Genomic DNA, 16,866 nt, shown 5'->3' with positions numbered 1-16,866 from the left:
AGGAGGGTATGGCCCGTAGTGGACTGTGCCCTCTGTAGACAGCTGGGCCCTGGGCTGTACTAAAAGCCGACTGAGCAAGCCAGAGGGAGCAAGCCAGGAAGCAGCGTTTCTCCTCTGTGGCTCCTGTTTCCTGTTCCTGCCTTGAGCTATCTTGCTGATGGACTGCAACTGGTAAAATGAAATAAGCCCCTTTTTCCCACAAGCTGCTTTGGGTTGTGATGTAAACATCACAGCAACAGAAACAAAACTAGAACCCACAGTTAACCTCGAGCAGCCCAAGTTATCTTGAAAAACAAAAAGTTGTATTTGAGACAAGACGCCTGATTTTAAGGGTACCTCAAAGATCTGCAATGCTGAACGGCAACATGAAGTCAATCTAGATAAACTAATAAGACCAAGGGAACATAATGTGGATCCCAGAAATTCATGTTTACCCATGTCACACAGTGACTTCCGTCTCAGCAACGCAGCTCATCGAGGAGAAAAATAATCTCAGTTTCTGCTGCCAGAGCATCGAGGATTTCTCAGAATATACCCCAAAGAAAAACCATTCGGGGTCTGGAGAGATGGCTCACTAGTTAAGAGTAGTTTCTGCTCTTCCAAAGGACCCGGATTCAAGTCTCAGCACCCACATGGCAGCTCACAACTGGCTGTAACCCCAGTTCCAAAGAATCTGACACCTTCACACTAATGCAAATAAAATAAAGATAAATAAATAAATAAATATTTAAAAAAAAAGAAAAGAAAAACCATTCATATCTGTATGATAAATCTCAATACAAATGGTAGTGGGGTTTTTTTTGTTTGTTTGTTTGTTTGTTTTTTTGTTTTGATTCCTTGCATGTGCCAGGCACTGCTGCAGGTCCTCAGAATACCACACTGAGGCGGGAAACAACTCGAGTCCCTACTTCATACCACTGCAAAGAAGTAACTGAAGTTGGATTCCAGACCTAACGGGAAACCATAAATCTACTGGAAAACACAAAAGAATATTTTTTAAAATTAATTTAGCTTTTACTTCTGAAACAAAATTTAAAAATTCGACAAAAGGTATATTGTATACATCTTTCAAATTTAGGGCATTGTGGTAGCTACAACTAGACTCTGATATGCAAGTATATCTTTTTTCTTTCTTAAATTATTTTTATTAATTACAGTTTATTCACTTTGTATCCCCCCTGTAGCTCTCTCCCTCCTCCCCTCCCAAAACCACCCTCCCTCCCTGCTCTCCACCCATGCCCCACCCCCAGTTCACTGATAAGGGAGGTCCTCCTCCCCTTCCTTCTGATTCTAGTCTATCAGGTCTCATCAGGAGTGTCTGCATTGTCTTCCTCTGTGGCCTGGTAAGGCTGCACACACACACACACCCTCAGGGGGAGGTGATCAAAAAGCAGGCCAGTTAGCTCATGTCAAGAGACAGTCCCAGTTCCCATTACTATGGAACCCACTTGGACACTGAACTGCCATGGGCTACATCTGTGCAGGGGTTCTAGGTTATATCCATGCATGGACCTTGTTTAGAGTATCAGTCTCAGAAAAGACCCCTGTGCCCAGATTTTTTGGTTCTGTTGCTCTCCTTTTGGAGCTCCTGTCCTCTCCAGGTCTTATTATTTCCTACTTCTTTCATGAAATTCCCTGCACTCTGCCCAAAGGTTGGCTATAAGTCTCAGCATCTGCTTTGATACCCTGCAGGGTAGAGTCTTTCAGAGGTCCTCTGTGGTAGGCTCCTATCCTGATCCCTGTTTTCTCCCTCTTCTGATGTCCATCCTCTTTGCCTAAAAAAGAATATTTGTACTATTTTTGGATAAACAGAGATTTTTTTTAAGTTAGGACATAGAAAATAATAACAAAAGGAAAAAAATAAATAAATTGAACTTTGTCAGAATTAAGTATCTGTATTCATTGAAAGAAAAGGACATCATTAAGAAAATTAAGAGCTATGCAAAACCCAGGAAATTTTTTTCTAAAACAAAGAACAAAGAATTTGTGTTCACAATATGTAGAGAGAATTAGGACGGGCTGGAGAGATGGCTCAGTTAGGAGCACTGGCCGCTCTTCCAGAGGACCCGGGTTCAATGTTTGCACTCAAAGTGCTCATATGGCAGCTCACAACTGTCTGTAATTCTAGTTCCAGAGGATCCCACACCCTCACCCAGACATAGCTGTAGGCAAAACACCAATGCATATGAAATAAAAACAAATAAAATAAAAAAGAATGAGTGAAAGAGGCAATTCAATGACAAGAGATGAAAAGGCTTCAAGAAAATACAATATATGAATGGCATTATATTCAAATATACGCGTGCATGGCAAAGAAGCACATGAGAACAGGTTCAGTGCTGAAAATGGTTATCCCAGCACTCAGGAAATAGAGGCAGGAGGTTCGGGAGTTCACGGCCAGCCTCTACTATATAGTAAGTTTGAGACCAGCCTGGCCTACATGAGATCCTGTCCCAGAAAAACAAAATCAGAACCAAAAAGGGGGTGGGGAGAGAGCTCTATAGTAAAATATTCGCCTTGTAAGTACAAGGACCCCAGAATCAATGGCTGGGCATGGTGGTCAGCCTTGCAATGGCAGCTCTGGGAAGCCAGAGGCAAGAGGATTCCTGGGCTTACTGGTCAGCTGGTGTAGCTTGGTGAGCTCCAGGCCAGTGAGAGACCCTGTCTCGAAAACCAAGGTGGACTGTGTCTAAGGAACAGAACAGTATGTCCTCTGGCCCCCACATACGCACTGGCACACACCCCATTCACCCACACACCCACACCAATAAACAAAAGAAGATGTAGAAAGCAAGCTTGAGGTTAAGCTGAGGGATGGGGTGCTTGCCTAATGTGTGTATGGCCCTGGGGTCAAGCCCTGGTACTGAAGTACTGAAAGAAAAATTTATTATTAAAAAAAAATGCCAAAGAAAATGAAAACGAAAACCGTGATGTACTCATCCGCCAGAATGGCTGAGATGATGATGATCAGCCCCGAGTTCTGAGATGTGGAGTAACTGAAACTCCCACACATTGCTGTAAACGTTAACATGGTTTAGGTATTTTCAAAAGCCTGACAGCTTCTAGAGTTACACACACACACACCTACCTGTTACGGTGAATTTTAGGTGTCAGGCTGACTGGGCTACAAGAATCTCACAGAGAGCTAGAAGGAGTAAGTTTGAGGAGTGTCTTGAATGAGTGTTTCTAGGAGAGAGCAACAAGTAAGGTTGCCTTGGCACTGCCGGCGGGCCTCAGTGTGGTGAGAATGGACCCCGCTGGGTAGGACTATTTGGGAAGGATTGGGAGGTGTGACTTTGTGGGAGGAGGGGTGTCACTGGGGGTCAGGCTTCCACCTCCTACGGTGATCGTGATCAAGATGAGAGTTCTCAGCTGCTCCTGCTGCCACGCCTTTCCCTCCCTTCCCCCCACCATCATGGGCTCTAACCTCTAGAACTGTAAGCCAATTAGGCATTTCCTTTTATAAGTCACCTTGCTTATGGTGCCTTATCACAGTGATAGAAAAGTAACTAAGAGACTCGACCAACAGGCTGATGGTCTGAATAGAACACGAGGGAAGAGGAACCTTGTCTCCAGTCTGAGTTGAGATAGCCACCTTTTCCTGTCCTGGACAGCGGAGTTTCTGGTTCTTGGGCTCCCAGTTGTGAACTGAATTACATCACCACGTCCTGGCTCTCCAGCTTGGGGATGGCTGATCAGAGGACTTCTAGACTACAGGGTATGGGCCAGGGTCTTATGCCTGTGCCTATCTCTGGCTTTTGCTAACTAACTTTCCATCCATCCATCCACTTACCCAGCTGCCTCGGCACCTGCTGTCTTCTCCTGTCTGGTCCTGTGGGAAATGCTGACTTATTTGCTACTCTGTGACCCAGCAATGTCACCAGCACCCCAAAGAAGTGAAGGCATCTATCATACCGATAGCTCCAACCAACTGCTCACCAGTTTTTCAAGCAATCCAGACTGGAATGGTGTTACGTGATTTGTACATTCCCCCAGCGACTGCTTATCTGTCTTTCCCTTTGTTTCCCTTTGTTTGCTACTGTCTTTTCAAGAAAAGCTCCCAGCAGGCTAAAGCCTAATTTATCACACTTTCCCGTTATGAATCATTTTTAGATGTCATGTTTAAGAAATCTTCAGCTGTGACAAGTTTTCCCATGTTTTCTGCTAGAGCTGTTTTAGTTATTAAAAGAATGACCACAGGACATTAGATTCTAAGGATCCTACTGTGTTCCCCAGGTGAGACAGTCCTTAACATCTCCTTTTGCTTCCTCGGGGGTCCTGGTCTGTTACCATATTTGCCACCCTGCCCAGACGACATAGCTGGTCAGTATGAGAACAGTATTCGAAGCAGGACACTCAGAACTGCAGGAATCATAAGGTCAAAGGTAAGAAGATCCTCTGAGGAAGGAGCCAGGAATTCTCTCTCTATTAGCCTCTGCACAGAGTTCCCTCCCAGACATTCCCCAGATCTGGAAGAAAGCATCCAGTATATCCCGTGTACATAAGGCTTTTCCAATTGACTTCCTGTCTGTTCTGCTTTGAGTGTTTTGTTTTTTATTCCTTGTGCCTTTTAATCTGACTAGTTCTCATTCTGAGCCTCACACAACATTCTCATTTCAGATTTCACAGTTAGCATCTAAAGGCAATGTTGCTGAGGATTAAAAAAGTATTCTTGGCCCCTTAATCATGCAAAAAATATTTCAGATCCGGTAAGTGCATTTGGGCCCAGAAACTTCAGATCAATGCAAGGGCTCCAGGGAGGTGGGGAGGGGTCCTCTCTGGGTGGAAGGGGCTAGCAGTTGACATTCTCTGAGTGGCTTGCTAGTACCCTCTCCTCCTCTTAGTACCTGTTCATAGGGTCACAAATCTTCTTTGTCAGACCTAGCCAGTTGGTGACTGAAGGCACCAGTGGGATAGGGATTAGACAGCATGTAGCCAGCCTGTAAATGGAAGACCATGGCACTTTTGGGACACTCGAATCTTCCTGAATGTCATGTGGGAATTCTAGGACTTTCCTTGAGGTGTTGGGTCAAGAAAACTTCCTTCAACAGAAAGAGAAATGAGAGCAGAAGCCTGGGGCTGCAGATGGTCACTTTGGTCATCTCTTGGCGATGAGGGAGAAGGATGCTATCCCAAAGGTAGACAGATTCCTGATGACCATAGTTCTACTAGCTGTTTGCCAAGACTCTTGATTTCCCTGACACTGTCTGATGGCTAATGTACCCAATCACTCGTGGCAACACTTCCTGCTGCCCACTGAATGGCCGCTGCTGTGGGCTCATCACAGTGCAGGTTCCATTAGCATTGTCCCTCTCTTTGTCTCTGTGTCTCAGGCCACATATCCCAACAGGAAATGGGGTCCACTTCCCACTGGAATCTGGCATGGCTCATTACTTACTGTGGACATAGGAGGATACAGCTGAAGTGACAGTGCATATGTCTTAAACCAAAGTCACCACCGTGAGAGAAAGCCTCGGCTGGCCTCTGGGAGAAGACACTCTGGCAGACAGCTGAAAGACTAGACCACAGCTGATCAGAGCCTGGCAGCCTCCTTTCACTGACTACAGAAGCTCAAGAGGATCCAGCAAGGCTGAGCCCAGCCTTTGCCGTTGGCCTATGGAATTCTGGGATCAAAACTAGTGATGGTCTGAAGGCTTTAGGATCATCTGTTTTCTATCAGTTACTAACCAGTAACTAGTCTGCCTTTCACAGCCGAAGGACTTTATAAGCTAAGCACTCTGGTTTGGAAGACAGAACCGACTTTAGGTCCCGTGACTTTGGACAATGTGTTTGATCAACTCGAAATTCTAAGTGCATCATGCATATGCCTGGTGCCTGCAGGGGTCAGAAGAGGGTGCTATGTTCCTCAAGACTGGGGTTAGGACAACTGTACCCCACTTTGTGGGTGCCGGGTACTGAACCCCAGTCCTCTGCAAGAGCAACGAGCGCTCTTAGCTGCTCAGCCATCTCCCCAGCCCTTACTTCATGTGTGTGTGTTTTTGCCTGCATGTATGTCTATGCACCATGTGCATGCAATGCCCAAAAGGCCTCTGGACTTCCTGAAACTGGAGTTACAGAAGTGAGCCTCCATGTGGGGGCTGGGAATCAAATCCAGGCCCTCGGGAAGGGCAGTCAGTGCTCTTAGCCACCGAGCCGCCTCTCCAGTCCCTTGGCAGTGTTTTTGAGCTATTACTCAAGGTTCCTCCTGTGGACTGCTGCTGCGGTTTGGATACGGTGTGATCCTCTGAAACTCCTGTTGAAAGTTGATTGCTTCTGGAGGCGGTCACTAGGCTAGGGAGTCTAGAGAGCACAATGCCTTTCTCCCCGAGCTGGACTATTTCCCGTGAGAAGGGCTGTTTTAAGCAAGGCTGCCCTTGTGTTTTCCACTTTCTGTAGTGCCTGGTTCCCTGTCTACTTTTCTACCGTGCTCGAGTGAGTCTTTCGCCAGATGCAGCCACCTAATTTTGGACTTCCTGCTGCTGGAGCCTGTGAAGTAAATAACTTCATTTCTTGATAAATCATCCAACCTCTGGTATCTATTATAACAACATAAAAAGGACTCTGACAAATAAGCACGACAATTGTGTTCATGGATTTTTGTTGAGATAAATGAAATCCTGAACGTGAAGTAATTAATACTGTGCCTGGCACACAGTAACTTTCTGTATGTGGAGTGTGTTACTGTCATCATAAACAATACTCATGATTGTCAAGGTTGTCACCATATACCCATTTTGCAGGCATGGAGACTGAGACTCAGACAGTTTTTGATACTATCCAAAGGCCTTCAGAAGCTGCATCTTCGGGGAGAGTCTTGGGATCTGTGGATGTAGCATGACTCCAGTGAGCCCAGGCATGCTGAGGTCTAGCTAGGATGAGGGAGGAAAGCCTATCTCCCCCCCTCCCCGGGGACAACAGTGATAAAAGGAGCCAGTGGCCTCTCAGGAACTGAGCCTGAGAACAGGTGAACAAGGAACAGAGAGGGTTAAGGTGCCTCTTAACCCTTATCCAGTCTTCTATCCGACACTGGGAGGGCTGGGAGGGTGGCGGGGAGGAGGGGCAACAGGTGTGGTCCCCAGGCTCAGTCCTGTTTGGCCTCCACAACTGGTCATCAGCAGTGAGCCCCGAAGGACACGGTGTTTAGACATTCTGTCTGACCCAGTCCAGACCAAGCCAGAACAACGAATCAAGAATAAATAGCACTTGGACTCTATGTTCTTCGGGAAGTCACAAGTCCATCCTAATTCTTACCTCCCATATTATACACACGCACACATGTTATGTAGGACTTCATCTTCCTCCCCAGCTCCCCCCTACTCGCCACACCCTTTTCTCCTTTACACTTTATCTGTATGCGTGAATGCAGGTACACACACTCACATATGCACACAAACCGTCAATCTTTTATTAGTGTAACATTTAGACTCAAGGTTTTCAGTGAACATTTTCTACATATTACCAACTATCTAATATATGTCTTATCTGTTTTCCTTCCTCCCCTGAAATATTAAGCTCCCAAGGGTCATTTTATTTATGATATAGCCCTAATGCTTAAAACAGTGCTGTGCACACATGGCTCTAAAATATTTGCTGAATGAGCAAATCAACGATGAATCATTTGTGTCTGTGTGAGGGAGGAAGCGGTCAATGGATTCACACACAGATTGTGTGAGGAAGAGATGATGATTTGAACATGAGAAATTATGTGTTCTAGATGTACTTAAAAATATCAGGCTACACTATCAGTCATATTGTCAAGAGATGCTCACAGTGCATGGGCCTAAGATGCCATTTCTGTTTGGCAGATAAAGGCACAGAGCCCCCAACAGGTGTTGGATGTCTAAGAACTCATCAGTGGAAAGCAGATGCCAGTTCCTATATCCTCTGGAAGTGGAGATGTCAAAGCAGAGTTCACAGGTGGCAAAACGAGCGACCAGCAGGCAGTGCCCCCATTTTGATTCTGTGGCTTATTTTCCTCCCCACTTACAGGCAAGCGCTGATGCCCACTCTAAGTTGCCCCATGCCCAAACAAGCCTGCCACCCTGCAAAGCCTTTTCTGCCAAGGACTTAGAAGAGAGTCACCCGCTGCCCTCACTATTCTGCAAACCAAGGTGACTCAGTCCATCTGCTGGAAAGCTCTAGGAATTCTGGGAATGAAGGCCCATCAGCTTCTAATGCAGCTGTGCATTCACAGCTGTGAGAGAGCTATCTCAAGCGAGCTGCTCTTGGAAACATTAAGAAGCACATGCTTCTTTCTTTTACCGTCTCTGTCCTCAAGCCTGGCTTTCCTCCTTCTTTCACCTTCTTTGGAAAGTATTGCTTTTCAAAGCCTAATAGCTTCTGGGAACTTCATCAGGAAGTGGTGTGTGATCTGAAAATGAAAATGAGGGGAACCAGAAGATCCCGCTGCCTTGGGCCTCTGCAAAGCTAGTTACAAGCCTGAGAACTTTCTTTTTCTTTTTGTTTGTTGGTTTTGTTTTGTTTGTTTCTCTCTTTGTTTTCTTCCTTCCTTTCTTTTCCTTTTCGTGTGTATTCATGTGTGTTCAGGTACACATGTTTATGGGGGTCTGTATGTGTGTGTGCCAGAAATCAACCTTGGCCATCATCCCTCAGGTTCCACCCACCTTTTTTTTTGAAGACAGAGTCTTTTACTGACCTGGAATTTACCAGGTATGCCATGTTAGTTAGCCAGCCTGCCCCTCCTACCACGTCTCTGGTGCTGGGATTATAAAGGAGTGCCATTATGCCCAGGCTTTTGTGCTAATTGGTTCTGGAGTTCAACTCAGTCCTCAAGGCAAATGCTTGGTCAACTAAATCATCTCCCAGCCTGCCTGAGGACTTCTAACAGGAGCATACAGATGCTACTGTGACTCTTTTGATTGAGAATGCGTTGGCCCTTGTGGGTATTTTTGGATCCAGCTTTTCCTGTTGCTCTCAGTAGCATCTGTTAGATCTCTTTTCTGTCCCAAGTGTGGTCATCTATGGGGAGAACTGGAAGAGTTAAATTTTTGTATTGTTTTCATTCAGCACCATTTCTCTTTATGGAAAAAGTGAAAGGAAAACTTGAGTTGCACCAAGGTGTAAACTAATTACAAGAGTTTAATAATAAAATAACACGAGGGGCCGGAGGGATGGCCCAGCAGGCAGGAGCACTTGGTACTCTTCTCGAAGACCCGAATTTGGTTCTTAGCATCCAGATCAGGCAGCTCACAACCATCTGGAGCTCTAGTTCCAGAGGATCTGGCAATCTCCTCTGGCCTCCAAGAATCACCCCTCCCCCACCTCAGACGGCACACACACACCATAACCATAAACTTAATTCTTTAAAAAAATAATATTTAAAAAACACAACGATTTATGATACGATTTGTACCCTTCTTGAAGAACTGTCTAGGCCACATTTGGGGTTGAATAACATTGACTAAGTGGATAAATACATTTAACATCTTAATGTCTCCCTGGATTGTAGCAGTTTCCCGGTAGCTTCTTAGGCCCAGGCACACTCATCCATTTTCTGCCTCACAACAATGTAATCTTTGCAAACTGCAAGTCTGTCCACTCTGGTGACATAGTCCTGTAACTTCAGCTGCTTGGGAAACAAAGGCAGGAACATCACAGGTTCAAGATCAGTCTTGAGAAATTTAGTAAAAATCCTGCTTCAAAAATTGAAATTAAAAATAAAAACATAATTTTAAAAACTCAACCCATTAAAAGGGACTGGGTACAGCTTGGTGCTAGAGTGCATGCTGGTTTATGTAGTCCCCAGAAAGGTACGGACATACAAACTGTTCCGCTGTACTAGTCAGGCTTCACTTGAGGAGCCGACATCAGAGAATGTCAGAATACTTATTAGAGTGCCTAACAGGCTGTGGCTCAGCTAGTCCAACAATGGCTGTCTTCCAATGTAAATTCTGAGAATCCAGTGGCTGTTCAGGCCACCAGGCTGGATGTCTCAGCTGGTCTTCAGTATACGCCAGAATCCCAAAGAATTAGGCTCTAATGCCAGTGAATCAAGATGGAGGGCAAACAGGCAAAGAGCAAAAGCTTTCTTTCTTTTGTGTCCTGTATGCAGGCTGCCTGCAGAGAGTGTGGCCCAGATGTATAGTGGGTCTTCTCACCTCATAAGGTCCAGATTAAAGATGTATCTTCCTACCTCAAATGATTTATCAAGAAAAAAACAAAACAAAACAAAACAAAACAAAACAAAACAAAAAACCCTTGCAGTTATAACCAGCCATTAGGGGTTTAGTTAATTCCAGATGTAGTTGAAGGGACACTGCCAGCTTGATCTCAGAGAGCAGGCCTTTCCTGTCCCCCTCCTCTCTCCCTGGTAAACCATAGAATGCATCCCCAAAGCTAGCCACCAAGGTCTCTTCCCTTATTTGGCCACTTCCTCCTCCTGAGGCTCAATAACAAGGTCCAGTTATCAAAGTATTGAAGTCCAGCAATCAAAAGCCCCTTTGGCTCCCTTAATTAACAGGCCCAATTAAAATTAAACACCTTATCAGAACACAGGCTTTCCCATTTTGCCTTTATGAACTGTCACTTGCCTATGGGCCATGTCTGTCTCCTCCCTATCCAGAAGCAGTGCTCTGTCCTCCAGGACAAAAAGCCCTGCTCCCTCCCCCTTATTCCTTTCCTCTTCTCCCTCATCCTCTGTCTCCTGTCTTTTTCTCATATTCCTTGCCCTTTGTCCCTCTGGGGCAAATAAATCTCCTTTGTGCTGAGAACTTGAATGTCCCAAGCCAATACTTTTCCTGTTTGTCTACAGTAGTCAAATTCACAACCGAGAATAGCAATCACAGCCATGCTCAAGTACAAAATTCTCACCCCTCTACAACTTCAGGGCCTTGAAGACAAAGTTTACTATGTTGATCATTGTTCATTGAACTGGTCTCCTGAGTTCAAGACCAGCTCTGAGCCTAGCAGAGATCTTGGGGGTTTGAGGGAGGGTTCAGGACAGAAAAATGGAGGCCAGCTGGGAACACACTGTAAGATCCCATCTCAAAACAAAACAGCAACAGTTGATGTGGGGTCTACTTAAATCCAACATAAACACCAGGTCAATGTATTGTAATGGAGCTGCTACTGATTGGCCAGGGCCACAGAACAGACCTGGGAGCTGAACTGTGACCCTTGAGAAATGTTGCATCTATGTTTGAAAGGAATATATGGATGAAAACATAATGCAAGGGGGGATGGGCTGTAGCACTGTCCAGCCATATTTTGACATAAGGGGTGAGCAAGGGAGTTTCCATCAGTCAGGATAGGAGTGGGTTCTTGAGCCTGAGAACATGAGCTTAGTTGACCCTGCCAGCAAGATGGAGAAGTAGTCCCTGAGATGTGTGGACTCAGACAACTGCTTCTGTACTATAGAAGCTGTTCAACTGTTGGGAAGTCCCCAGCTCCCCTGGAGCCTGGGACCCTGAACTTAGTTTCTCCCTATGATTAAGTGGAGCCTGAAAAAGGAAACAGTTGTACTTAGGGTAAGTTTCTTTTGCTGGTTTCCAAAACAATGACAATGAAGACCCTCAATAATGCCTACATCAGTGTTTAATTGGAAGAACTTGCATAATTACTAAATTCTCAAAGAGCCCTATATCCTCTTCCCTCCAATAAGTCTTACTTCCCACAGTAAGACCTGCACCAGCAATGGTTTCTAAAGTAGCTTCTGATCCATGACAGTTGCTTTCTGAGATGGGGTATTGTTGTGTGATAAAACTTTTCTTGGGGAGATACAATGAATATGTCTATTTACCCCAGATAGGGATCCCATAGTGGACCAAAGTACAGATACCATCAAAGCCCACCTTACTTACAGGTATTTGGGTGTGTGGTTACTTACAGAAGCTGAAATTACTCAAAGACAGCTACATCACATAAGCCCACCTCATCATCAGTGACAGCTCACAAAAAGCTGGGAACCTGGAGCTCAACACGCAGCCTGCAGGGAGCTCAGCAGGTTGGGGAGTCCTTCCCAGGTGGTGCCATTGTCCGTCCGTCCATCCATCCATCCATCCATCCATCCATCCATCCTTCCATCATCCATTCATCATCCATCCTTCCATCATCCATTCATCATCCATCCATCCATCCATCCTTCCTTCCATCCATCCACCCATTCATCATCCATCCATCCATCCATCCATCCATCTATCCTTCCTTCCATCCATCATCCATTCATCATCCATCCATCCATCCATCATCCATCCATCCATCCATCCATCCATCCATCCATCCATCCATCCATCCATCCATCCATCCATCCACCCATCCATCCAGGCAGCTCAGCTGATTTCTGCTTCTGGTCTGGTCTAGGGATCTTCTTTGCAGCCTAATTACTTTCCTTTGAGAGGGACTCTCAGCTTTCATTGTTTATTCTGGCAGGGAGGGTCCTAATGAATTTGGTCAGTTTCAGGGACTTCCTGAAGTTGTTTTTGAGTTGCTTGCCTTTCTACTTCAGGAGCTTCCCTGTAGGATAGAGTGTTTCAGTCTTGGTGGGAACTGTTATACAACAGATGTTGGTTGTCTTCAGAGATCACAGTATCTGAAGACCTAGCCATGAAGGGCTAGGAGAGTCCCATAACTTCACTCTAGTGACTAAAATCAGCTCAAAATAAAAAAAAAAATTATTTCCACTTGTTAAAGTAAAAAGCACTATATACATAACAGGAGGAGAGTGATGATGTAGGACCTGCAGGGAATCTTAGAATCAGCTCAAGACACCCCAAGACTAAGTTCTCAGGGCACAGGAGATTCATTTGCCCCATAGGGACAAAGGGCAAGAACAAGGGACAAAAACAGGAGATAGAGGGAGAAGGGGAAGGGAACAAGGGAACGGGAGAAAAGGGGGAAGAGAGAGGGAAGGATGTTTGTCTTGAGAAGACACAGGACTGCCTCTGGATAGAGAGGAGACAGACATGGTCATAAGCAAATGGTGGTTTATAAAGGTAAAATGGGAAATCCATGTTAAGATCAGGTGTTTAATTTTAATTGGGCATGTAATTAGGTGAGCCAAAGGGAGTTTTTGATTGCTGGACCTTGGTAGTCGGCCTCAGGAGGAGGAAGTGGCCAAAGAAGAGAATAAGCCCTGGTGGCTCGTTTCAGGAATGTAATCTAAAGGCTTTTTAGCAAGGCAGAGCAAATGAGGGAGCAGGGCAAGGCCTGCAGGAGCCACATTTGCCATACTCAGACTGGCTAGAATCTCTTCAGGACCATCTTTGGAGGTCAGTCTTTCCAAATTTTTCTTTTCTCGTCTCTCCCCCCACCCCCAACCTTAGTAAATAAACTCCAGGGACTCCAAAGTCTTGGCTCTGTGAAAATTCACACTGATGTGCTAATGACTTCTAGATTAGTGTTCCTCAGTGTTGGGCCATTATATCAGTCATTATATCATTATAAATGACACTGCAGTCCTGAGAACCACGCACTAACATGCACTAACACGTTATTTGCCACGTTATGGCCGTGAGCTTTGACAGAGACAGCAAGTCCCTGACAAGATCCAGAGCATTGCTGGTGCTTGGGGTAGAGAATGAAAAACTGTCTGCTGACTTTTCGTGGTTCTATGACCCACGTTGCCACTTAGCTGTCGTTGCATGAAGAGTGACAAACTGTCCCTTTCTCCTTCGAAGCAATCCCGGAAAAAGCTAGCTGTGTGACCTCAGGCATGTTACTTGACCTCTCCGTGCTTCTGCATGTATCTCAAATCTAAGTGAGTTATGACTTATAAATAGCACATGCTACTGCCTTGTGCGTGCTAAGCATTACTGTTGGCTATAATTAATATCTAGGCATACAAGCTCGATAGCGAGCAAAAGCCTCATCAGGAGTGTGTTCCCTTCTCTCCTCCTGTTCAGGTCCCCCTGGGCTGCCTGGCAGTGGGAGACTGATTTCTCTGAAGCCATAACGAGATTGCAGGCAGCCGGAAACCTGCTTTCAACAATCTCAAGTGTCATCAGAACATTTTCTGGTCTCAGAAAAATAAAGTAACAGTGACCCCTAGTGGTGTTGGTAGCAAGTGCTCAGGAAGTCAGCCCAGGAGGCTGAGAACAGTTTGATCAGACCTGGGGACCTGGGGCTGCTGTGGCCCAGGAACACACTGACCTCTGCAGAGCCAGCCACTGTGTCCTTCACCAGTAATATCTTTGGCCACTTGTCCAGTATCCAGGTCTTTCCACAAAAGGCCCTCTTCTACAGCGCTGAGGACAAAGCATTCGTACAGCATGGCCTCAGCTCACTGTTGGACTCTCTTGGGTGATAGAAAGGTGGCCAAGGTCCTGCCCCTGGAGAACTAGCAGTGTATGGAGGAGCTTAGTCTATTTATTTTGCTGTGCAGTCCTGAATGAGTAAAATGTGTAAAAATTATTCTCTGCACTACGCTCCACGTTCCCGGTTTGCAGAATGGAGTCAGTAACCGTGAGCACAGAGCAAGGGGTGATAGAAAGTTAAGCACTGTGCAGGCACATGCAAAGCACTCAAGAGGCAGCAAGTGCACATGAAGTACCTGGGGACCAGCTTCACCCACCATAGCACCTAGCAAGCAGAAATGGGCTCCTTCCAGAGTTGCCTAAGTTAGGCAAGGATTCTCTGTGGAGGCCTCTGGCTGCAGCCACAAGACAGAGAAATTCCAACTAGCCGAAAGTGCTGTGGGGTGCATTGGCCTGCCTAACTCAGTAAGGCTTGACCCAGAACCCCACTTCTTCTGTTAAAAAAAAAAGTGTGATATGTAAGGGACTGGAAAGATGGCTCAACAGTTAAGAGCACTGGCTGCTCTTGCAGACAGCCTGAGTTGATTCCCGGCATCTGCATGGTGACTCACAACCATCTATGACTCCAATTTCTGGGAATCTAGCACCCTCTTCTGGCCTCCAATGGCTCTGCATGCATGTGGGGCACACACGTATACACAAGCAAAACACATATACAAATAAAAATAGATAAGTCATTTAAAATCGTGATAGGTAAAGCATATATATTTTCTCACTTTTAAGCAGTTCTCTGAGAATTGGCACAATTCTCTTGGGTCATAGTCACTTCCCTCTGAATTCCTCCCAGATTCACTCCTCCTTTCCACTCAACATTATTTTCTCTTCTCTTCCTCCTCCTCTCCCTCTTCTCCTCCAGGTGTGGGTTTATCTTGTGCGGTGGGACTTAAATCTAATTAAAAATTGGTTTGTTACTTCCATAATGTTCGTACCACAATTGCCCTGGGCCAGCTGTTATTGTAGCTCTCGCGGTCAACAACAGGGTAAGATTTAGGATTACTTTTCTCCTCTGGTGGCTGTATGGCATTATTAAAGCTAGGGGTGAATTCCAAGTGAGCACCAGCTTGATTCCTCTATGTTCTATGAGTCAAGAATGCATTGTCTTCGACAATAGAGTCTCACCATCAAGGTTAGAGGGTAATCAAGGGCATTGGCAACAGCCTGTTATGTTTGGAGGTTTTGAGACAGGCATTAAGACCAGTGGTTGATAATTAGGACCTCATAAAACTAAAAAGCTTCTATACAGCAAAGACTAAGGCAGCCTAAAAAATAAAAAGAAAAAAATCCTTACCAGCTTGACAGCTGAGAGGGGGCTAACATCTAGAATATGCAAAATAAATAATTTTTAAGTAAATAAATAAACAGCAAGGAAAACATCTGATTTAAAAATGGGCATAGAATGAAACAGAGAGGTCTCAAAAAAGTACAAATGACTGAGAAACATTTTTTTAAAAAAGATGTTCAGCATCCTTAGCCATCAAGGAAATGCAAATTAAAACTACTTTGAGATAAAAAAAAAAATGACAAATACTGGCGTGGATGTGGGGAACGGGGAATGGAGAACGTTCATTCACTGACGGTGGGGGAGAAAAATCAGTGTGGTGGTTCCTCAAAAGGCTGTAAACAGATCTGCTGCATGATCCAGCCATCACTCTTGGCCACGTTCCAAAGGATTCTATCTTCCACTACAGAGGTCCTTGCTCATCAGTGCTCACTGATGCTATATTCACAGGAGCCTAGATGCCCATCAGCTAATGAATGGGTAATCAAAATGTGGTTCATTTACACAATGTTAAGAAAAATGAAATCATGAAATTCACACATAAACCGATGGAGCTAGACAGAACTGTTCTGTGTGAGGTAGCCCAGAAGACAGAGGAGACAAAAACTGTGTGTCTCTCATTTGTACTTGTTAGTTTTGAATCTTCAGATGGAATTTCATTTCATTTCATTTGGAATACCTAAGAGGTTATGACGTTAGTAAGCAGCCATGAGGGTGGCTTTCAAGGCAGGGGAGAAAGCACAGGGGAATATAAAGCACCGGAAGTGGTTCCAGTGGGTGAGAATGTCCCCCAAGTGTCTGGTATTTGAACACTTGATTTCAAGTTGGGAAGGGTTAAGGGTGCCTCCTTGCTGAAAAAGTATGCCACTTGGGGCAGAGCTTCGAGAGTATTTGGCTTTGTTTTTATTTCCAGTTTGCTGCCTTGATTTAGGCCTGTGGTTGAGATGTGGTCTCTCCGTTCCTTTCTCCAACCACATCTGCCTGCTGCAGACGTTCCTCCTACAATGGACTCCGAACCCTCTGGAACCATAAGCCCAAATAAACTCTACTTTATATGAGTTGCTTTTCATTATGGTGTTTTATCACAGTGACAGAAAAAAGTAACCAATACAGGACTGAAGGGGAATAATGGAAAAGGAAGGGTTAAATTGAGGTGGTGAAGGAAAGGCAGGGTATAAAGGAGAGAATTTGGAGATGAATAGTGAAGACCTTTTTAAAGAGTCACCTAAAAACTTACTGCTGTAGAAGCTTCCTAAAACACATACATACTGTCTTAGGGTTTCTATTTTTACAACAAAACACCTTGACCAAAGTAAC

General features: G+C 45.1%; 1 long non-coding RNA gene across 1 annotated transcript; it reads left to right on the top strand.

Moving 5' to 3' along the window:
* Positions 1 to 2,807: 2,807 nt before the first annotated feature.
* On the top strand, positions 2,808 to 7,482 carry LOC132652275 (uncharacterized). Its single transcript, XR_009589748.1, has 3 exons — positions 2,808 to 4,385; positions 4,621 to 4,709; positions 5,334 to 7,482. It is a non-coding gene; the product is annotated as an uncharacterized LOC132652275 (long non-coding RNA).
* The last annotated feature ends 9,384 nt before the right edge of the window (positions 7,483 to 16,866 follow it).

This window comes from Meriones unguiculatus, chromosome 2 (assembly GCF_030254825.1).
Source record: "Meriones unguiculatus strain TT.TT164.6M chromosome 2, Bangor_MerUng_6.1, whole genome shotgun sequence".
Classification (NCBI taxonomy): domain Eukaryota; kingdom Metazoa; phylum Chordata; class Mammalia; order Rodentia; family Muridae; genus Meriones; species Meriones unguiculatus.
Note: the sequence above shows the minus strand (reverse complement) of the source record. Positions and strands in the feature narration are given on the sequence as shown.